The sequence below is a fragment of the Motacilla alba genome, chromosome 3 (assembly GCF_015832195.1).
Source record: "Motacilla alba alba isolate MOTALB_02 chromosome 3, Motacilla_alba_V1.0_pri, whole genome shotgun sequence".
Classification (NCBI taxonomy): Eukaryota; Metazoa; Chordata; class Aves; order Passeriformes; family Motacillidae; genus Motacilla; species Motacilla alba.
This window is the reverse complement of record NC_052018.1, coordinates 94250121-94275141: the sequence shown is the minus strand read 5'-3', so window position 1 is coordinate 94275141 and position 25021 is coordinate 94250121.

Here is a 25021-nt window from a genome sequence, read left to right as displayed (position 1 = left end):
GATTAAGGGTATTAAATGGTTAAGACTAAGTACGTGGGCAGCCAACATATCTGCCACTTCTAAGAGCAAAAATAGCATGTACCTTATTAAAAGCAGCCTGATAGGGTCAGTAGCCCAGTCTCAGAATATCGCCCAAGAACAATTTCAATTTTAATAGCTTTTACTATGTATTTCTTAAGCATGCCCATTGAAATTGAGTCATCAAAGCCTCCCAGTTTCTCCAAGACAGATTTTAGCCCGAGAGCTTGGAGTAATTATCCCACTGGATGTTAGCCTGTGTAGCTATTTCAACCTCGTTCATCATTTCAAACAGGTACATACTCTGCCTGCTAATTTCATCAGATGGATTAGCCTCTCTTACTTGTCTATCTTTTTTTTTATTTTATTATTTCTGGGGGCTGAAATATTGCCTTCTTCTCCTGTTTTAATAAGCTGAGCAGGCATGCACCACTGCACCGCTTCTGCCTCCTATTTCTTTCAGCTCAGAGAATGATCTTCTGGGGGAAGAGCTGGGACTAAATGTGAAGGTGAAAACTTGGGCAATTTTACCTGCAGGCTGGATCCAGCAGCTTTCAACCCAAGTCTGAAAACACAGTCTTGAGCCTATCTGAATTCATCTGCCTCTCTATTCACAGTGTCTTCTGAGCAAGTCTACTTTTCTGCCCATCTTCCCTTTTTTTATGTGCCAATGGCTTTTCTGAGCTGTGCATGACACTGTGTCTCTGCTAATGCACATCTTTGAGCAGCCTCAACTTATCGCAAAATGTGTTTTGTATAGTTCTCAAGTATGGAAATACAGTGGATTGGAGGCTAGATAACTGAGTGGAGCAAATGGAAGTCTCTTTCTCTTTCTGCTGACTGGTACAGCCTTTCCTTATATCTTCTGTCACAGAAGTGCATCTAGTTGCTACCTCTGGTACAATGCCCAGGACATTTTATTTGGTGCCCTAATTTTAGTGATGTTAAACCTAGAAACAGGTGGTTATAGATAAACAAAAAATACTGACAAGTAATTTTTTTCCTGAGTTTTTAATGTGAAACTGTCAGTGAAGTGTCTTGCTGCCTTAGGGACTCAGTCTGCGTCCTCATATTTTCCCAACCTACATTCTGCAAGGTCCTGTGGCAGTGCTACTTTTAGTTTGTCAGGTAGGTTATTTTTTGCATTTGGGCACCTTTGTTGAATAGCTGAATGGCCTTAGTATTTGGGAAGATCTGGCTTTATCCCTGACTCCTCAGCGTCCTCAAGGATGGCAGTGTCAGCCTTTGTGGAAGAGACAGGAAGCTGCACCTCCAGACACTCCCTAACTGAAGAACTGGAGCCAAGCAGAGCATTCAAGGCACCCTGCCTGCTTGCTTGGCTCTCTGAATTTGCTGCAGCACAGCTGCTGACAAGCTGGGAGAAGGGTGAATCTTTTCTAGAGGGAGTAACAAGAGAGGAGAGGACACTTGCCAGAGGAGATACTCTGCACCATGGATCTATGAGCACACCTAGGGCTAATGTAATTATGGAGAAAATGCTTCATTAGAGTATTTGTCAACAATCTTCTTTATAGGTTAAATAAATCTGTGGTTAGCTGGTGAAGTTTTCTAGGAAAAGATCTTTCCTGGGTTATCTGGGTAACTAGACAAGAGCCATATCATTTCAGAATGACCTTGGTGTTAGGACACATTGATATTTTAGGCAATGTTCTTTTAATTTTTGCAAATTTGTGACATTAGTTATGGTTCAGTACCAGTATCAAGATCATTAGTATTAAGTAAAATACTTTTGAATTCACAGGGCAGTAATTGCAGTCGATTTTTCAACTATTTATTAGTAAGTTTTATTCTACTTGGTCATCATCTCAAAGTCCTTTGGCCAAATGTTATCTTCTCTATGAGTCGAAACATGCCACTGCTTTTTGTTTCTTCTCATCAGCCATGGAAGCCATACCTATGTCCTCCATAATTTTATTGACTTAAAAAGCCAGTCTCCAGGGAAAACTGCCAGTTACCTGGAACTTGCTCTGATGGCATGGAAAAAACACAAATGACAGTGGACCAAAACTTCACACCTGGTGTTTAAAATAACTTACATGGCATTCCCAAAGGAGACCACATTTGCAGAGAAAATCTAAAAGTGTGGCTAGGAAACAGCAGTTATTGAAATATGTCAGCCTGGTAACAATTGCAAAAAACCCACATTTTCTTAAGACAGAGAAAAGTATTAAGTGTCAGTGTTTTCAACTCATTGGTATTCATTAGTAGCAACTCACACAGAAGTTTCCAAGGAATGATCATCAACCAAAAGAGTGACAGAGCAGACAGATAAATTGATATAAAGTCAAGAGCTGTTGATTGCTGAGGAGAAAATAAAGAACCCATTAGAAATGCGTTCCTATTCCTTAATTCTTTCCCTCCCCCCAGCCAGCCCCTCAACCCAACCAAGGCTATTACACACATGAGGACACACATCTTCAATCATTTTATATCCTCTCCAGCACTCTACTAGCTGTGCTTCACTCTCTTGCCTTTCAGCACCACGTACAAACAGCACACAAATTCCCCCAGGACAGTGCACAACTCTGTTTCCTCTCTCGACAACAAGCACACATAGCAGCTGTGTGCCGCCAGCCACAGGCGGAGTCAAGGTCGCATGTGTGTTCTTAGGACCTCTTCCTTTTGTTCTCCACTGATAATTTTCCATTTGGTCTTTGTTGGGTGTTTCCATGGTGGCTGCTTTTCAGCAGAGCAGAGTTCTAGTTTGGAAAAAATTCCAAAGGAAAAGGAATTTCATATATCTTTCTCTAATTCAAACATTATGTGCATTTTGCTTCTTTGAGTTGACTGAGTTTTTTCTTTTGAAATTCAAATCACACACTGAATAACTACACCTATTACATGATTAGAAGTAAAAAAGAGTCTCTTGCTTGCCTCTTATCGTGTCCAGCTTGCATAAGCTTTATATTATGCTGCTTCAAAGATTATGCTGGAAGCCATATATTCAAAGGATATATAAGGTAAATTTACTTCTGATTGTTCTTTGTGAGGTAAAGTAGTTCTAATGAATGTCATGGACAAATTACAATCCCTTGAGTTAGGTCCTGGGCAAGTTTCTGTGTTAAATATTAGCAATAAATCTTATTTCAGTAATTTGTCATAGCCCTATGAAATAGATTATATGGCCTTTTAAGAGAAAGATTTGGCCCTAGCACTGTTCCATTAGTTGTGAAGTAAAGCGTGTTAGCTTTTTTCCCAAAGATTATGTAGAGGAAAATGTAGTGTTTAGCTCTGCCTAGGATGTCAGGAAGTCTTTTCAGTGATCCAAGTAGAGTATTCTTCTACCAGCAATGAAAGCCTATTTTGTGAATGTTTCTGGTAAAATAAATAAATAAATAAATAAATAAATAAATAAATAAAGCTCTTGCTTCAACTCTGCTCAGAAACAGAGCTGGACAAAGAACCCAGGAGCTGTGTTGTGAGAAGACTGTGGAGGTGTTGAGATGGTCTGATGAATAACCAGACTAAAGAGCCCCTGTGCAATTTTTTTGTCCATATTATAAAGGGACTTTGGCTGTTTCCAATGCAGGAGAAAAGTTTTCTGAAGCCACTGCTGGAATGTGTTGTTGGAACATAAGCATAGCCTAGACATTCTATCAAAGCTCTGAAGTGTGTCTGTCCAGAAATGGCTTCTGTCAGGACACTGAACCTGCATCCTCTGGAACAAATTATTTTTCTACAGGTAAAAAGCTCTTAAATTCAATTGAAAGCTTTACGTCATTTGACATGGAAGGTTTGGAAAAATTGAGCTTTTTCTGGTTTGAGGATGGGGCAACCAGGGTCCTAGCATCTGTCTATGACAGGCAGGGAAAATAGTGCGTCTGCATCCTGCTGCCAGTAGCCAACTTTCAGTTCAGAGGGCTTAGAGAGTCACTTTACATACCTTTATATATTCATAAGTTAGACAAAGTAAAAATCTGCAGGACAGACTGCAAAGGATAAGCAAAAGAGAAGCTATATGTGTGACAGAATGACAGTCTTACCTTTAAACACTTTTAAAAAGTAATTTCAAATGGAATTAATAATTATTTAAAAAATTAGTTCAGCCTACATGTCAGTTTTAGGCTGTGGCCCTTTTTCGAAAAGAATTATTATTTGCCTATGTTTTAACACATGATGAAGCCAAACAGAAATGACCTCTCTCCTATCTTACAGAATAACCATGAGAATCAGGAGAAGTGCTTGACACCCAAGTAGCCTCAACAGTTGGTACACTGTAGCTGTCAGCGTGAAATTGAGTGCAAAATTGCCAGATTTGGAGTCCTTCCTAAAACTGCTTGCTCTGTCAAGTGGAAGTAAAGGACATTGACCAGAAAAATGACACAAGACTTTTCCAGAGGCAATCTTTGCAGACACTCCATTTCACCTATACAACAGCTGTATCTGCACACTGATTTTCCAGTGTAGGATAGACTTGTCACTATTGCTGCCTCATAACCTGTGCAGAAATCTTGTAAAAATCAGAAGAAAAGACCTAATAGTTTATTTTTCAAGTGGGTACAATTTGGTCTGCCCAAAAGTAAGATGGGCAGTCTGTCATAAGAACTTTCTGCTGTCCTAACAAGTAAATGTTAGGACAGCAGAAATTGCTATTATCTGAGCAAAATTTTGAAGCTATTTTACAAGATTTGAACGGATTTGCATCATACTGCTTTCAGTGGAGGATTTAAAAAATGATAAATGTTAGTACTACTGTCCTCTAAAAGTGTGAGATACATATATTTTGTCATGGTTCTCTGTAAAGAAAACAAAACCAACCAACTTGTGTTTGGTTTTGCTTGAGATGGATGAAAACTTGAGGAACAACTTGTCCCAGCAGGAACATTTTGTAGTTATCTTTTAAAGTAAGAAGGAATGGCAAATAAGGAAGATAAATTTCTTCAGAATAAATTATAATGTGAATAAAATGGGCTTCTGACACAGTGTTTATTTAGAAATAGTAAATTATTCTGTCTTTCACAGGCATGCTATGGAGTTCTCTTATTTATTTTTTTTTCTGTACCCTCTACAAGTATGGCAAATACTATAGTTTTGTCACCAAATTATTGTACTGAATCAAAGGTAGTGCATCCTTCATGACTGTGAGCATTAGGGGTTATCTTAACCTAACAAGATATTAACAACCCCAGTCAAGAAATATGAAGTTTTGGAGAAGTAGAGATGATATGGGAAGATCATTCACATTGCCTACATACTAATTAAAGAATAAGCCACACTCCAATTTTAAAACAGATTTTAACCAAATAAGCTCCCAGAAATGGTTTACTCTCTCATCTTCTTATTGATACTAACTTATATTTGAAAAACTAATAGATTTTCCATGTCCTTCCCAAAGGGTTTGATTTAAAGTTCAAGCTTTTTTAAGTAATATATATTGCCATTAGGATAAAATATTGGGTAGTACTGTCTCCTGGACACCATATTTTTAAGAATATGCTTCATGCCTCATTTACCAGAAATGTATTGAGATTTTCCTGAGCCAACATTCAAAGAATAACTTGACATTTTTCATATCATGATGCCATGTTTTTGTCTTTTTAATTTTTTGCCATCCAAACTGGTAGTTTGAATTGCTGTTTTATTTATTTATTTTTTACCATCTAAAGCTCAAGTAGAATATGTTTGTGTACTGCATATAAAATATCTGTGTAAGAAATGATTAGATTTTCAAGGAGAAGATAGTGTGATATAATGTATAAGAGCAAAAGAGAGTTAAGCAGAATAAAATGGCATAGAAGGGAGTGATTCCTGCTGGGGTGTTATTTCACAGATTTTCAGAATCAATAAGCTTGGAAAGGAGGGGGTTTGATTTTCAATTCTGGAGCTGTATATTTCATGTTAGAGCACCTCCTCTTGTTTGCTAGCAGAAGTCTGTCCTCTGGTGGCACTGTACAGCTTCTCCTGCTGCCTTAGTGCTCCCAATATATTTGAACAATTCCTGCCAACTTCCTTTAGTTTTCCCCTTGTTACCACTGCTGATGGGTCCTGTTCAGCATTTCTCTTGATGTGTTGCTCCATGCTTTCATAAAATGACAACTTTTTCTTCCATTTACGCACTAGAACAAAGCTGGGGAAGATGGGGGACAGAAGGGACCAGAGGTTCTCAAAGATATGTCATTAAAATAGCCAAAAGAAACAGAGTAAGAACAATTCGGGGTGGAAAGTGCATCAGAATGTGAATGTTAGGATGTGTTTATAAAGGATGTCTTTTCACACTTTTGCACAACTTACAGCCCACAACCTGTCCCACTGACTTTGGGAAAGCTACCCATGGAAGAAAGGGAAGGTTCTCTTCCCTCTTCCCATCCCTGCAGGACTAATGAGACAAATCCAGAACAGAAGACAAGATTGTCTGATAATTTTATTCACACCAAACCCCAGTAGTTCAAGCTCAGGTCTGCATCTCCTCAGAACACATAGATCACCGAGACCACGGTTCAGGAACAGAGATGAGATTCAAAAATCCCTTTGGCAGCAGATGAGCTGTAAAGCAGCCAATCACACAGTACAACCTACGACAGACAGCAAGCAGTGAATAAACAGGGATGAGCATTGCAAACAAAAGAAAGAGCTGGGGTTAATTCAGGTTCACAGAGGGCTTTGGAACTGAACTAAAAATATATCTCTTAAATGCAAATAGAGAAAAATGATAGGCATTTGCATGATTGACAGCCTTTCAAAATAGAAGTGTTGCTATAATTAAGCAATAATGTATGAGTGAGTGTACATTATGACAAATTGGAAGCTTGGTTGATTAGATTGAGCACATAAACTGTCAGTATAATTATCACATTTTAATCATTTTTCTCCATTTTTTATAACAGCATTGTCTTCAGCCTCATTTGGTGCTTATTAGATTGGTATTCTAAGAGGAATTGTACAACATAAAGCATGTCCTTTAACAGGATGAACTTTATATAAGACTTTAGGTATGTCTATAAATATTTATAATGGTGGCTGTTGTGCCTCAACTTTTTGCCACATCTTATGTGTCAAATCATGTTGGTTTAAAGCTTTCTTTACCATGATAAAATATTATAATCTGAAAGTACTTTGTACTCAGTAACTATTCACTCACTATATTTTTTAAGTTGTCACAGGGAAAACATATCACAGCTGAATAATGAGTTAATGATACACACTGCAATGATTAACAAGATGCTCAGTCAATCAGTGTGGGAGCAAGATTTTTCCATTTTCATGCAGCTATGCTAAAATGTATGCAGCTTCATTAACAAGAAAATGTTTGTTGTTAACACCCAGGGAACAGCAGTGTTTCAACCAATTTAAAGGGTTTAGTTTTATGCCAGTTCCTCTTTAAAAAGTAAACCACTGGAGGAGTAAAATGCCCCTGAAAATGCAGTATAACAAAGAAAATAGAGGTTCTTACCGTGGTCATGCTCTTATAGTCTTACCGTATCTCAAATTAGATCTGAGCAGTTCTTTCACCAGTGTTGAAATAAGAAGGTGGAGGGTGGCCTGGGTGTTAAAATAAGGGTCTGTGAAACAAAATTCTCCAGGCCCTTTCCCCATTTCTGCCACTGGTTCGCTTCTTGGCCTTAGGCAAGATGTTTATCTGCTCCTCAGATTAGTGGCCCTTTGGGAAACAGAGATACACATGCGTCCTCTGCAGGGATTATTGGAAAATTAATCTGCTCTAGGTCTCAGTTTACTGCTGTTAAATTTGTTCAGCCTACTCCAGGCTTTGCAGATGCTGCAGAGAGAGAAGTGTAGGCCACTTTGTGGCCTTTCTCGCCAATGATGAATTTCCTTATTTGAGGAAAATTATCAAAGTTGACAGTACAATTGTTCAGTGAGGAATTGCAGAGAAGTAATCACAGCAATAGGAAGGTCTTAATTATTTTCATATTGCTTTAAAAGTATTCTGTAGCAAGGATTTAAATGTCTTTTACTATGGACGGCTTGAGAAAATATTCCAGGCCAAAGAGGTGTCTTCTAGATATCATTCCTTCCATGTCCTCTGCAGTATATATACAGTAAATAGCATTATCTTTCCTCTCAAGATAGTCTATGGTATTGATATTGAAATATGAATACTGAAGTCCTCATAAGTTGATGATTTTTGAAAGTAGAAAATTGTCAAATAATCGGTTTCAATATTTTGAATAATTTTCTTTGCCTGTGTTTATTTCCTTTCCGAGGCTTTCCACAAATTTTATTTGAAGTTGATGCTAGAAGTATCTTTAAAAAATTATACATTGTATGCTGAATTTGAATAATATGTGCAAGAAGTGAATTTGACTTCAGAAGTGTGAATATTGATGTAATAAACAATTTTAATTGTAGGATTTTCTCAAGCCTTTGAAAATTTACCTTCTTATCTCAGTTTTTAACTTTGCACTCCTCCAACAAAATACTTGAGCCTTTCAATAGTCTTCACTAAGTTCAAGGTGAAGATGTTACTTCCAGTCTTGGATATTGCTGTCTGTGCAGAATAATCAAGTACAATCCTTAGTTCTTCTGCTGCTACTTCTAATGACCCAATTACCAGTAAAATGCATAAAAGCAAGATCTCAGCATTGATTTTTTTTTCTTGATTTTCTCAATAGCTTTCACAAACCTGAACTTAACATGCTTTTTATCATAATTATAAGGATTTGATGCTGGATCTTACTAGTTTTATTTAGTGTTTCAAAAGGGTCCTCCATGTTCATGGAGCCCCTTCCATGAACTTATCAAGGACCCTCATTATGGCATGAAAATTGTATTAAAAATTATGCATAAATGGCTGTGTCTTGATTGCAAAACAACTTCACAACTGAGTATCTCAAAATTCAGTGTTTAAATGCCATAGGCAGGGACATCTGCCACTTGACCAGATTGTTCAGAGCTCCATCCAACCTAGCATTAAAGACTTCTAGGGATGGGCCATCCATGGTTTCTCTGGGCAACCCCTTTTCCACCCTCTCACAGCAAATGATTTCTTTCTAATATCTAATCTAATTCTGCTCTCTTTCAGTTTAAAGCCATTCCCCCTTGTTCTAGTACTACAAACCCTTGGCAACAGCCCCTCTCCAACTTTCTTCTAAACCCCTTTAGGTAGTGGAAGGTGCTATAAGTTCTCCCGGGAGCCCTCCCTTCTCCAGCCTGAACAACTCCAACTTTCTTAACCAGTTTCCACCGGAGAAATTGAGCGGCTCTTCCAAGTATAGTTTTATATTACAGAATTCAGCAAGAAAAAACTGCCTGCCCCTGCCAAGACAATCTCTGGCTGCATTTTGCTTTGCGTTGAGATTGCTGCCCAGGTAAATGACAGCAAAATTGTAGTGGAGATGAAGAGTGCTATGTCTTGACACTGTCAGCTCTGCCAGGGAAGCAGATCAGCACTTTTGCCCATCCTGTCACAAGGTGCCTGGGTGCACCACAGTTTAAGGAAGCAGCACAGGGACATGTACTGGGAGACCCAGTGTCACCAACCACTTGCTGCAGGGTCCCAGCTCATGGAAATGTAGTTTGGATGGCCCAGCTTGATTTAGTATGGCAGAAAAAAACCCCTTCACCTTGCTGGGCTTTGTGGTTGGTAAAGCAGTATGTGGAGCTCTGTAGCTTTGAGGATATCACTTTGAGGCTTTGAGATAATGCATCCCAAGAGCACAGGCTGTTGGGGCTCAGCGTGGCAACGCAGCCACTGCACGGAGCCCTGAGGAGAGCTGGCTGGCCTCCAGGCCCCGGGCAGCACGGCCAGGGCACAGGCACACCTGTCCCTGTGCATCTGTGTGCACTGCCCGGCCAAAACTCACCAGTGCTCTCAAGGACACCTTCTGCCGCACACGGGAGAGCACCACAAAAATAGTTATCTAAACGTGTTAGTGCTACCACACAAAGTAGCTCTTGGGTACCCGTGCTGGGACTGGAAAAGAGCAAGAGGAAAATTTAGTTTTTCCTCACTGATGAAAGGAGGCTCTCTGTGTTGTATATATCCCCTCTTACACTCATACTCTGGGCCAGTCCAGTGGACAAGGTGACAGAGATGTTGTAACCTGAAAAGCATTCAGGTTTCATTTGGGAAAAGAAAAAAAAAAATAGTAGGAGCTTGGATCTCATCTTATTTTAAGGATTATGCTTCATCTCTCACAGTGTGAGAATATTAATTTACTTTCCCTTTTGTTTTGCACCAGTGTGTATTCCATAGCATTAATTTATTCTTCAAAGTCTGATAACATCAGTTCTGTGTCCATTGTCATCAAAGCATACAGGTGATGTGTAGAAATGATAGCAAGGTTGCATTTTTTTCTGTACTTGATGGCTATTCAACAAAAGTAGCCTGGTAAGCATTGCTCCTAAACTTCTCTATTGTCCAGATTGCTGGAGAGCCTGAAATAATTTTCTGTCCAGTAAAAAACTATAAATTATTTCTTGAATTTAAACACCAGAGAAATACTAACTTTCAGAAATAGTAGAGCTTTTCATTTTGTTGTGTCTTCCACATAGGCACCTTTTGTTCTTGAGATTGCCTAAAAAGTTTTTTAGTCAACCTTCTCTTTTCACTTATGCACTTGGTAAATTTTAGCAGAGACTCCTGAAGAAAAAAAAATTGTCCTTGCTAAAAACTCTGGAGACCTGTCCAGAAGAATTTAACATTCTCCTACTTTGGCATCAATGACTGAAATCTCACAAGATGATGGCCTTTTTGTAACAGGTATACGTCCATCATTCAAGTGAGCTGATATGTAAGCCTTTCAAAACAAACTAACCAACAAAAAAAAAACCCTAAACCTTTTAACACACTGTATTTTTGAAAGTTAACTGCAAAATTCCCCTGATGATGCAGCCATTCTGAAAAAGACTAAATAAAAAGCCCAGAAGGACTGTAGACAGGTAACAGGTTTTGTTTTAAACTCATCCTAGAGTTTTGCCCTCTTTGGTTTCCAGGTTAGTCAGGTTCTTCAAAGTGAAAAGTTTCCATGAACCTTAAATATGACTGAAACCTTTCATGTGCCATCGTGGTTTTGTACAGTGTTCAGTTAGGATTTCAGTCCTGCAGGACTCACACAAATCCACAGTTTTTATATTCCCTGTTGGAATTGTATTTTTTTCTGCTCCTGAAGGAAAATTATATCATTTGCAGGGCTACATTTCCACTGGGATTAGCCAGTTCAAAAAACAGCAGAAATTATGTTGATCCATGGATTCATAAGGAGGAATGTGTCTGACTAAAATTAAAGAAAGTAAATACGAGATTATTCAAAAACATATGTATACACATGAAATGAGAAGAGCTTTATTTAAAGTCAAGATTTTTTTACAAATGGGTTTACAACATTTACCTGCTCTGTTGTTTTACATAGAAGTCTTGTCTTCTGTGTCTGCACATGGAATATATCTTTCTAGACAAAGGATTCATCATCAGCTTATACTGTATGGAAGTAGAGTTTGCCATTTGTAAATGTGTGGATAGAAAATGTATTTGTTACAAAAATAATTTGGAATTGTGAATCTTTCCTGTTCTTTGATGTTTTAAGAGACTCTGTTCTGCCCATTTCTGATTTTCTGCCAGTTTCTAAGTTTTGGAAGCAGAATTCCATTTTCCAAATGCCTGCTATTTTTCACTAGAACTAAGTCACTGACAAGTTCTCTTTTCAAAGCGGTTTCCTATGTACTTGTACAACATTATTCCACAGATTTGGTATTGAAATGAAATACTGCAGTGACCTTTTTAATTCCCATGACTTTTTACAATCTTTGAAATTTAGCACAACAGCAGGAGTTTAATCATATTCACTGATGTAAAAGACAAAATAAGGCACCTCTACATTCAGATAGAGATATGACCTCAAAGGTGCAGAGCCTTGAGAGACTCGTTGGAGATCCCCAAGGACAATTACAGCAATTTTGCTTGTGGTCTACCTGTAATCTCTGACTTTGCCTCCTGATAACACCAACAGAAATTTTGCACTTACGTTACGTTCAAGAGTATTTTGTTCTTGCTGCATGAACACTGTTGTTTTCCTATCAAAGAATAATCTTATATTACTTTATCTCTCTGTTCCAGTTTATGTCTGCTTCACAACAGTTTCAAGGGGTGAATTTCCAAGGTCTTTGATTTTCTCACTGCTGTGAAGTCTGAGGCTTTGGTTTCATGCTTGTCCTTTTTTTACTGCCACAGTACGGAAGTTCACCAACAAAGCAACCTACACCACTCATCTGCTGGCAGTTGTGTATTCTGTCAGGAGGTTTGTCACTTGTGTTGATTGATGCCAGGTGGAGCAAAGGAAGGCTTTAAAAAAATCCCAGCATGTTTAGCCATTGCTCCAGAGTGGCAGGTCAGCTCAGCTCTCTTAGATCCTCTTCCCATGCAATGACGATAATGGGGTGACTGATGTAGAATCCTGGCAGCTCTGAGCTGTTTTCATTGTCAAACTGGAGCAGAGGAGCAGTACATGATCACTCTGCAAAGGTTTTTTGCTGCTTAGCAGTTAAAAATACAGTGTGGGTACTTTTGCCTGTGTGTGTTCACACATAAATGTGCTCAGCACAAGACTGTGTGCAGTACCGCACCGAGACTCCCTTATATGCACTTATGCTTTTTTTCTTCCACAAATTGTGTCTTCAATGGCAAACAATCATGGTAAATACTGTTAAAATTACTCTTTTTAAAGTTTAGGTCCAGCTGGCTAAAGACAGAACAAAGGACTAGGATTAAGGGTTAATATCAGACCCCTTAAACATTTTTTAGGGAGTATACTATCAGTCATATACGAGTAGGAAGATTAGCAGTGTACAATGAATTCTGTCATTAGGCTTTTTGAGTTTCTCTGTGAATTGAGTCAATAGCTGTGGTTCAGTTAATCAAAATTAATAGAGAAAAAAAAATTATCATCTTGACCTGGCAGCCGCAGCAGAAAAATAGTCTTGAGGCATGGTGGCTCCTGACACTTCTGAGCAGACAAAGAATTGTATTGATACTTCTTCTGATGTAACTTTTTGTTAAAGGAGACTCTGATTGTTTGGAAATTTTTCAAACATCAGCCACAAGCTCTAAATTCACATTTGTGAAGGAATGCACATCACCTTAAATCTTGTTGGATTTGCTTTTGGCACATCACTCTCAGTAGCACATGTTTTTTGGTAATTTACAGAGCTGTTGAAGCTAAAAGTAATGTATAGGGGATGCTTAGAGGAGTTGCAGAAAATTGTGCACAACTTTTCACTTGAATTCTAGAAATTAATTTCTTGGGGCCAGACCATGTGTCTTAAGGTTCCACAGATTTAGATAATGACAAATTGCATAAGTCAGATTCTTTCCTAAATGTTTGCTCTTTAAAAGTTTTAAAATAAGCATGCTTATGGGCTGCTTTGATGAAAGGACATTTCAGAGCTGCTTTTGCAGTTATCTAATAGTATTTTTCTAAATTAACATTTCATTGTCAAATCCACCCATAAAGCTTCTTTGAGTGGATTTAACTGACCTAAGGTTTTCAATGAACAAATGCCAAGTCTTCCTAATCTGATAGTTTTCCAGTTAATCCACAAAGTAAATCTAAATAGTGAATAAATCTGAGCACCTGCTCAAAAGTTGCAGAAAAAGGGTAAATTATTAATTGCAAATTATTTGCTTAGCTCATATTCACCATTTTTGGTGTGATGCATTGTGAAAATTCAGGTTGCTGAACTGGTCAGTTTACAACTAGGTGATAAAACTTCTAAGCGAAGACAAATCACATATTCAGCCGCGATACTATTCTTAGAATGATAAATGAAGTAATTTATCTCAGGAACCTTGTTCTTGACAAGGTTTTGTTTGACCAAAATTTTCTCAAAGAATACATTAGTCTAGCAATACTTGCTGTTAGACTCGACATTCACACACGGGTCTTTAACAAGCCGTTTGTGGCCTTTCATTACAAAATTTACTGCACAATACTTTATGTGCTTCCATATCCTTCACATAAAGCGCTGTACAGTAGTTTCAATAAAATTTGTGTGAAGTGCTTTACAAAACTCCATCTAAGCAATGGGATTCCATCAGAAAGAATGAATATCTCATTGTGAAACTTTTATTTGCAAGGATTTTCCCTGTAAATGACTAAATCATTATTCAGTTGAGAGACAACTCACTGTAAACAGTGCATTGCTTCTAGATGTATCACCTGTGATCAATAGGTTCCCTTTCTGCCTTAGCACTTGTTAATATTGTATATGGGTTTGATTAAATGTTTAAAAACATTTTTTAAGTGACAGAATTAAAAAGGATGGACTCATTACCAAAAACATTCAGCTTTTAATGCCAGGCTAGAAAATATTTACTGGTGCTATATCATCTTGGGATGGGATCTAATCACATCTAATAACTTATGTCACACTGCCTTTCATTTATATGTGGTTAGGAGGCACATGATCCAAGGGAACTCTTTATTTTCTGAAAGAGGTGGCACAGATGAGATCCCACTACACTGTTATTCTCTTAATTCAACATCAAATAGAATTTCCTTTTATTAGCTTTTAAAATTACTTCCTTTTACTATTTTGTTTTTTCATTCTCCTTTGCTAGTCTGATATGTCGTAAGTCCCAGGTTTTCAACAGAAAAGCTACCAATGCCATAAGCATGTAAAATTATACAGGCAGACCAACTTCTTGGGTTGTCTGAGTGTTTGTGATAACCACTGGCACTTCTTCCAGCTTCTTTTGGGAAATGCCCTTGTTGTTGGATAGCACAAGGCACAGTGAAATGTCAGTGTTAAAGACCAAAGTTTGCAATTTCTGTGATGTGTGCTGTTATTTCTTGAAAGAAGGTGTAAATCCTTTATTTACTTTGCTTTCCCCATTTTTCCTCAGGATGATCAGATACTTTAATCCAAACACACCTGTAAAAAGAGTTTTTATGGGGTCCATGTTGCAGGACACAGAGCTTGGTCAGGCCTTTAACATTTGATAACATGTCAAATCACACGATCATGAACTGTATTTTCTACAAGAATTTTGTCTCTTCACTGCATGGGCTGCATGATGCTCACTTAAAAACCAGATGTTTAACACTCCCTTTAGCCTCAGTTTTCAGAATATGGTCCCATGCTGTGAGTACACATAGCTTCAATTTGACTTTACAAAACCAGATTAGTTTATCTTTGTGTTTGCTTTGGAGTGAAGTTGTTATCTCCTTGTTTAGTGGAAAGGAAAAGGAGGCACACAGGGAATTAATTTAGAAGTTTCTGATACTTAGGCTCTGGTTTGTTTCGTAAGCACAGTATTAAGTGATGTATGCCACCTCTGAAGCTCATCCCTGTGGATTGCAGCTGCAGCTGTAATGGGTCAGTGATTCAGCTCCCATCTAGCATCCATGGTTAAGGAAATGGCTTTAAGGACCTTGCCCAGTCATATTAGAATTGTTGTCGTAGAAGCAGAGACAGAAGCAGTTTTCCAAGGCGGCACTCAGAGATATTTGCTATGAAACAATTTTTTTTTTTCCTGCTTTTTGGAAGCTTCTGGGTTTATTAGTAAATGCCTACCCAATTTGATTGTAAGCAAAACTAGACCATACTTTATTCATTTTGGCAAATCAGTTAAATGACTTTTCCATCACACGGCTCCTTATTTGATTTAACAATTAATCATATCAATGTGGAAATTGCATGTCAAAATGATATTGCTGAAGCTGGCGAAAAAGCTCAGCTTGGCTTTGCCTTGGAGGCTGGCATTTTAAAGGGAACAGACTCCTTTTAGCATGCCAGCTTGAACTAACCCAATGCCACTGCTAGAGGCAAACAGCTACTACATACTATTCTTTACCCTAGCTTTCCCTGTGAACACCTGCTTTTCCATCATGGTTTGTCCCAGTTGTCCTCACCTTAACTTCTATCCTGAAAAAACCAAAACTAGCCTAAACTGGAAAATTCTCACTGCATCCTGTCCCAGTCTGTGTATATTTTCCATGTCCATTTGTCCATTTTTTTGTTTGTTCAACATTTCAGATTGAATGCTCTTTTTAATCTGGTGAACTGGTGCCAGGAAGCAAAGTCAGCAGAGAAACAAATTCTCAGCTGTAGTGACTGTCTCCAGCTCTGGTATTGCCATTTCCTAGTTTCATTTTCTAGGCCTGTGCTGAAGGGAGATGGTACCACTGCCATTTGAGGATGCTGTCTGGAACTACAACATATCTGTGTGCAAAGAAAGTGAAACAAAGGAAGAATCTGAGCAGATTTAGTGGTCACAAGGAAGTGGTGTGACGTCTCAAACCTAAAGCTTGACCAAATGGCAGCTGTTTCTTTAAAAGGGGGCAAAGAAGACATTTTCTCAATGCACAGCCAGTATTGTCTACAAAATAAGAAAAATTGCAATGATTGGTGTTTTGCAGTTTCATCCCTTTCATCATCTTTCCTCTTTGTATCAGCAAACTCAGCATTAATTTCTTCCTGGCTTTCTGAGTGGTCCTAGCCACCAGGAAGAGTAGCCAAGTTAAAATAAGAAGATGAAGCCAGAAGTAAGGGCAGGTGCCGGTGTGTCTCTCATCCCACCTGTCCTTTGCAAGGTCAGACCCTCTCAGCTACACCTATTTAGGACACTGTAGAGACATGTACCCACACTTTTGCTATTTCCCAGATCATTGTTATTCTCAGCTCACATGATTGACCCTCTCAATGTTGAAATGCTTATTTTCAATAATGAATATTTCAGCTACTGAGATAAACAGCTCTCATTTTACAGAATTATATATAGAGCTTGGTTGCACACATTTCACTTCCAGATGCTTGCCAAGTGAAAGGATGGCTGAACTTTACAGTTCAGAAGCCACGAATCAGGCCCTGAAAGTCAGGAGACTGCCTTTAAAATAATGGAATCTCAAAGAATAATCAGTGCTGGCAGTATTAATTTGCTGCCTGGTTTCTAAGCCCTTGGGGATTCTATTTTCCCTTTGCAAATCCACAAGGACAGAAACTTTTGCTTATTTTTAATGAAAGAAGAGATGGGGTAAGCACAGGGTAAAAAGCAAAGAGATCATGAGAGTTGACAAGACTGACAAGAGGCAGGCATCCTCTGCAAACACAGTGAGAGATGAGACTTGATCCCAGCCTTTGTGGTTTGCACAATGCCTTGAGAATTCATGCTGGTCTCTGCATTGAACACAATTCTGCATTAGAAACCATCTGCAAAAAGAAGTGTTGAAAATGTCTTAGGCTGTCTTGGTATGCAACAGAAGTGTTATTATAAACCAGCATGGTTTTGAAGAATTTGTTTTCTCTTTCTACTGCAGGAAATATTTAGTGGTAGAAGGGAAAGATAAATGTCTGTCAGAGACCCTTGTTCTGTTCTCTACTTTTATATTTCTGGCTACATTGGTGTGCTTCTCTGTAATAGGATCTGCTGAGTTTCTCAGTGTCATATTTTGAAGGCTGTTACATTTGAAGAAAAGGGACAGTATACAAGGAGATGGAGGTGCCCCAGGCAGCTGTGTCTGCACTGATCTGCACATGGAGGAGTGGCCATTCCCGTACCTATGAAGGGAAACTTATCCTGCACTGACACAGCTGCAACTCTCAACCACTTTTGTGAATGATGCATTCACATTCATTGACATGAATTCATTCACAGGAATGATGCATTCATTCCTTTCCACCACACAAGTATATCCTCTAGCTCTCTTCTCTGGCTACTCCTGTTCCTTAGCCCTTCATGTGTTTGTAGGGCAAGTGCTACAGGCCAGGAAAGGAGCTGGAATAGATCTGGAATCTCTTGTTCATGAGAAGCAATGCGTTCTCCCTGGGGTCCTGGGTATGAGAAAACATCTGGGGAAGGGAAAGGCGTGAGAGGGACAAACAGAGGGTCTTATAATTTTGGGGAGAACTCTATCTGACAACCAAGGCATGGAAGAAAGGAAAGGAATAGGGCTGGATGTAGAAAATGGAAATATTCCAGCAGCAGGAGTGGTGAGGGTTGCTCTGTAGAAAGCAGGACTGCTGAAGCCTAATCACAGGTGTCACTCTACAGGCTACTTGGAAGTCAGAGTTGCTGCCTGCAGAGTTTTCCTTTGTTCTTGGTGTATCAGACAGTCTCATCAGCTCAGTACTATTCCATGTTGCTGTGCAATGAAAAAGCCCAAACTGCTCCTTTGCTGAAAGGGATGCAATCATTTGCCTGTTTGTTCACCCTCTGGAACCCTGCACCCTCTGGAAATTATCATTTAAAAATAACAATAAGCTTTTTTTTTTTTTTTCCATCTCCTTTATTGTACAAGCATGGCACAAATCTCTAAGACCTTTGAATTGTTGCATAGGTCAGCCTATTCTTTATGCTCGGTGAAAGAGCAGCACTTCAATGTTGCTCATTTTTATTGTACTCAAAGTGGTCCTGTGTACTTGACATACATAAATGATTATGATCCTTCCCTGAGAAGCTACTTGGACACTGTATGAAGTACAGGAAAAATGCAGCATGTAAATGCCTAGCTACTTGTGTTGTTTTGCTTTCTTTTAGGTTACTCTTTTTAAAACCAGGATTGTGCTAGAAGAGTGTGTTTAATAAATACTCTGGGCTGAGGCATCCTTAAATGTCCTTCCATTTTATTTAGGAAAAAAAAAGGAAAAGAAAAAAAGCAGGTCTGCAGGGAAGCTGAGGGACTTGGATATTGGAGAGATCTGGCATGTCATTATGTCAAGGTTTCTAGTGTTACCTAGAACTTTTTTGCAGCTCAAGGGAAGAAACTTTCCAACTGGATAAATAATAACCTTGAAAAGGCACCAGACAAAACATGCAATGTACAAGATATGAAAAGAGATCAGCAAAATAACCCCTGGCTTACAAGTCCAAAAGTGTAATGATAATATAAGCATTGTCAAAAGTCAGGCTCAGTTACTCCTTGGAAAGGCTTAAAATGTGTACACTGAAAAATATAACCCCAAAGTCCTGCATGGGCTCAAGTGAGAGGGCTTGGTTGCAAGATTTGGCATCTGGGATAAAAACATGGTATCAAGTATTGGACTGTATCTGTTTTCCGTGTGACACCAGGCAGATAAAGAATGGGTAATGTAGCTGTGTTTAAAAGGCAGCAATAGAGACTTGGAGGGAATTTTGATTCCTTTCCTTTTTTGTCCAAGTCTTTATCCCTAAGGAAAGAATAACTCTTGAAAAATGGAGGGGAATGTAAAGAGAGAGTAGATGGCTGTGTTTGGTTTCAAGACAAAGGAAATACTGGGGAGATAATCCCTCTGAACTTCAGTAAAGCAACCAGAAGTCTGATAGATTAGTAAAAATAAAAATTTAAGAAATACTCAATTTTTGAGGGAAATTGTGACACAGGTGAAGAGTGACGACATCAGGAAATATTGAAGAGGAGGCTGAAGGAAGATTACTAATGAAGCTTTTCTGGGAATATTATGAGATGAGGAGGACCTGTGGATGCAATTTGGTCATGCAGAGCTGTAAACTAGTTCATATTGTAGCCATGGAGAATGCAAGACTACATCCAGAGCTGTGTTTTCCATAAAGATGGAGAATCCATGCCATTAGTATTAGCTCAGGAGATATTTCATGTGAATCACTATGTAATTTTGGCCATCCTTGTTCCAGAGAGTTGTTTTACTTTACTTTAAAGAATAAACAAGCTCAAGGAAGAGGTAGCAAGATGATAAGGAGAATGGGGACTGTCTGGAGAGGGGAGATTAATCAGCTTTTTGTCATTGTCTATAAGTGTGCATTTGGTACATGAAGAAGAGAACGGTGAAGCACTATTTAACTCAAGACAGCTTGAGAACTTAGAAGATAACTAATAACGCTTTAAAGTGACCTGTGTTGGGAAGGGTCTCTTGGTCAAAAAAGTGAAAATTTTAATTCTTTGTCATTTGTTGACAGGGATTATATTATGTTACTGCCTAAAAAAAAGATGGAGAAAGGACTTCATATTTCTGAAGGTCCCTACTTCTGTGCCCCTTCCCCACCCAGACCTCCACAACCTCTGCTGAGTCAGTGCTCTTAGAGGAACATGGGAAGGAATGTTTTTTCTTAAATTTGGTATTGTGGCAACATATTGTTATTGTTCATCAGATAATAGAAGAAATTCTCCTTTCCTGGAATGGCACTCTTGGGTCTTGGCCTCCTAATTATTTTTCAGTCCTCCAAGCACTACTGGTGGGAATGGCAATAAGTTCTCCTCCCCTATCTTCTTCTGAGGATTGCACGAGGCACTATTTGGCATTTCTAAGCTCATCACAATTCTGGATACCTGCAATTATTTGCCTCTTTGGGAAGAAATGCAGACATTCTGGGGTGAAAACAAAATCCAGCCGGTGGCAATGAATACTGAGAGGTCCTTCAGAATCGTGAGTCCTCACATAAACATACACTGGAAATAATTAGTTTATGACAAGCTGATGAGCTAATTCAGGCTGTGGGCACCTTGTTTCCTTCTGGAGCAGGATGCCATTGCTTCCCAGGACCACCAGATGCCAGACTTCTACTGCAAAACCTCAACCCTTTAACAGCACAATGGAAAGAAATGTTTTATACATTTGCATTTTCTCGAATCCCTCCAATTTTGCTTTCTGCAAAAGTGCATCGCGATTCATGCTTATTTCTAAGGGTGTACTGTAACTCATTAAGATCATTTGCAAACAAATTGTAGGAGGTTACTGAGAAACAGCCTCTTTGTAGACTACTGGCTCCTCTGACAAGCCAGTGACTTGAATTTCTTGCTTCAAAATCGTAATAAAAACTGTGCAGTTAGAAAAAGCACTGTTGAAATGCACAAAAAGAATGCTATAGTATTGGTTGAGAGCAGCAGCAAAATGTTCAATAATCAATAATCAATAGCTCAAAAGCATTTAGCAACTTAAGAGTCTTAGATAAACAGCAAAATAATTACAGACACTCATATTTGCAAAAATATTCCTAAGAGAAATGTTTATTCTCATGGTGTTTTCTGTAATTTGAGCTGTACTTGTTTCATCATTTTTCTTTCTAATATACACATATTTTATCTAAATTTTACACTTTGCAAATATACCTACTTATATTTGATTAATTCTAAAATTCAGTTATTGCAAAATTATACAATTATGTTTTTGTTATTAGAATTATAACATTTTCATTCCTATTGCAGAATGTATTATTTTAACAAAGCATGCACTGGTTTGTAAAATTTAGAAATGTTGAATTAATTTCTAATGAATTGACCATTTAGTGCAGAATGAAAATATTGAACTGCGAATCATCCATATTGCATATTGGGCCAAAGAGACAGCACATTGTGCCATAAACAAGAAGAAATATACACAAGCACAAATACAAATAAAAGAAATATAATTTTGGTTGAAAGAACATCATAGAAATGCAGCAGTACAAGTAAACAGACACATTATTTTGTTACAAGCATCAGAGATTTGTTACAATTCGAAGTTGCTTTCAATTATTTTAAGGGAATATCAATTGTAAAGTGTAGAATTATTCTAGATTTTTTTTTTATTTCACTCATCCCAGTGTATATAAAGCATCTCTTGATCAATGTGAAGTCAATTGTTAAAGCTTTCAAAAGCAAACCTTCCAGGGAAAAAAAATATAAATATATTTGAAATAAACATATATTCCACTCTATATCCTCCCCCTTTATAAAAGCAAAGAGTATGCAAATATCATAAGACATCAATAAAAAATTCTGGCAGTTAAAGCAAAGGCTCTCATTAATAATTAAAATACAAATTATGACAGAACACAATGCTTTATTCTATCATGAAATTATGTTGGTCTACAATTATGATAACACTGGTTCTCAATTTTTTATTATTTAGTGGAAATTAAAAAGAAAAAGGCAATGCAATAATGTTTGGGTACTGGCAAAGACAGCAAACTGATATGAAATATTTACTACAAAGGCTTCTCAAAAAGTGTATGCATTATTGACACATAATCAAATAAAAATATTTCCATTTTCACGGCTCAACTACAATTATAACTTTGAATTCAGTTTCTCTCTTCGTGTGAAAATATGAAATATGAGAATATGTAATGTATACCTTAGTAGTCCAGAGGCTTTTTTATCATCATCTCTCAGTGTAGAATCAGGATTTATTTGAACTTGACTGAATTGCCCATGGATAGCAGAAATCACCATTTGTTCTTGAGTCAAGAAGAGTCTTTTTCTTGACATGAAAATGTCAAAAAGTTTCATAATGATAGTTTATGATGTCATTATAATTCCTCTCTATTCCTTAAAAACAGAGCATTAAGTCATTCCATTACACTGCCTTACACTTAATCTTTCCCTTTTTCTAAAACAAATTGACATATTTATCATTGATTTTCCAGCAGATGTTGTACTGGATGCCCTTTTTTAAAAACTGCCTCAGTTAATCTGACCTCTCTTAATGGTTACCACATATCCTTTAGTAAGTGAATAAAACTTTTCTTTCACAGATAGTAGGTACTTAATCCTCATTATTGAGAATATGCTGAAACCTTGAATACTTGTCAAAGATTCATTTTATAATCCTGAGGTTGGTTTGCCATCAGTGATTTACACAGGGGCTGTGCTTGCAATAATTGATTCATTCCATACTTAAAGTCTACTGCTGTCATTAAAATGACAGTACAACACTTGCTGTTGCAATTTAGATTTACTTGAAAAAAAAGGGCTTCATTGTCTCCTGAAAATATGTGGTATTGAAACAGGATATATCATTCTATGTGTCAAAATAAAATTACAATGACTTGATTCTTATTCTCAAAATATTAATCTAGATGCAGGTTTAAAGCACGATGAAAGTTTAACCTGCAATTGCAAGAACAATGTGTTACTATCTTTTTGTTACTCTGCCTTGCTTCAGAGAGTGTTTTTTAAAGCACTTTAAAAAATCTGCCTGTAAAAAGGAGTTTTAAGGTGCAGCTCCTACAGTTAATCAGCATGTCAGATGCAATGCCCCTCAATGCAAAGCTTTTATAACACATCAGACTGCAATTTTGGACAGCCAGCAACACTGCTACAAATGAGAGTGTGTGTATGTTTACAGTGGCTCCAGACAAACTCTTCAGGCTGCTTTCCCCCAGAACATATTGTCTTCTCTGAGACCCACAATCGAATGCAAAGCCTTCAGCCAATTCCTCACACTGACAATGTGACATGCAGCTTTCATTTTCTTGAGTGTGTTTGACGAGGAGATTAACTAAGTGCTGAGGTACAGTAGAACCCTCTAAAGGACACAGTAGTGCATTCCCCTGTATGTCCCAGTTTCATGAAGCTATTCAGGAAAGGATTCCTGGTGAATTGTTACCCAGAAAACTATACTAGTTTATGATTCCTATTTAATTGGAGAAAAAAAAATAAATTAAAAAAGGGTTTTGTACAACTCTTCCAGTAATATCATGTCAATTTTAATGAAGCGTCATTAAAGTTCTCAGATAAGTAAGAAAGATAATTGTCATTCATTAACATTGTGGTTCTACCCACAGCTGAAAAAAATATGCTGTAAAATGTTAATAAGAGGAAATATTCAAATATATATGACTGAGATGGATGGAGACAGTATGAAAGAATTAATTAAGCCACAAAAACTGCATCATTGATAGTTTAGTAAACTGTCAGGAGACAAAAAAAAAAAAATTAGGTTACAGTTAAATTGTATCCTTCCCAACCTTGATGTGCCTAAGTAGACCACATGCAAAAGCAGGAGGTCACTTAGGACTCAATTCTGACCAGAACAGCAGCTCACACTCCTCCCACTGAGGTCTCTGTCTTCTGTGCTTGTTCAAGGACAGAGCAGGGTCTTCATCATTTAGGACATCTTTTGCACAGCGCAGTTAAAGAGAATAATTTGGCCCTGGCTGTAAGATCATTCTTGATCTCAGAGGGCTAAATTTAGCTCTGAATGTGCCATAATGTAGTTTTCTACTGTGATAAAATTTGCCTTGTTTCCACTACTGTTGAATCGGGCAAGTGAAGGAAAAATTGCCACTAACTGAGTGTTTTCATGCAGATTATCTTGAATTTGGGCATGCCACTGTTCCAATAGTTGTTATACTGTTAATATTGATGTAAAAGGAAAATCAACTGATTGTCTTGCAGTTTTGAAGACATACTGATTTTTGCCTATTTATGCAAACTGATTTCTGCAATTCAGTGTCCTTTTACTTTAATAACTGGAGTTCTGTACATATATATGAGGAGCAGGCTGAAATTACTGACTTTTTTCCTTGTTTCTGACTGGGCCTCCAGAAGCAAATTTTGCAACTGAAGTTTCAGTGAGGAGGAAAATATCACTGTCAAAGTCAGAAGCACTCATGAAGAGGAGCCTACAATATAAATAATCAGAGTTGCTGGGACTGAGACTGCTTAACCATTGCAATGCTTTATCATTCTTCATGTAAAATCTTTTTTAACTAGATATTCCACCACAATATCAGATATTTCTTCCAAAAATATCATTTTTAACTAAACCACCTGGTTTTAGTGTGGCTACAAGTTTTTGACACTTCACCTAAATAATTTCTCTTTAAATAGCTTATTCTATTCCTGAAACAGAGAGAAAAAGTTGCAACAAGCACATCTCATTAGAGGCAGAACTAAAAGACCCCACATAATGGGGCAAATCAATGTATTGAGGGAACTGGTAATCAAGGAAAATAAGTGTTTTGATAGTATGTTCCACAAGTGATTGAATTTCATGTAAATAATCTTCAAAAGAAAGAAGAAGAAGAAGAAAAGAAAAAATAAGAATCTGCGAATTTGGAAAAAAAACTGTCATGGACAGACCTCCTTTTTATTCAATGAGAACCCCAAATGTTTCATTTTCCTGAAATTTAAGCACTTTATTGTCCAATATTAAAATCAATTTGTGCTAATATAGATTAATAGCAAATGCTCCTAAAGTATGCAAAAAAAAAAAAAAAAAAAACCAAAAGTAGCCACAAATAAATTGATTACAATTATCCTTTGTATTTCTGCAGTTAAATACACAACTAGAAAATATTGCTGTCATTTAATTCTCTAGGAAATGCTTTGTTAACTTGCAGCTAATAACAATAAAGTGCTTTTTCATGGCA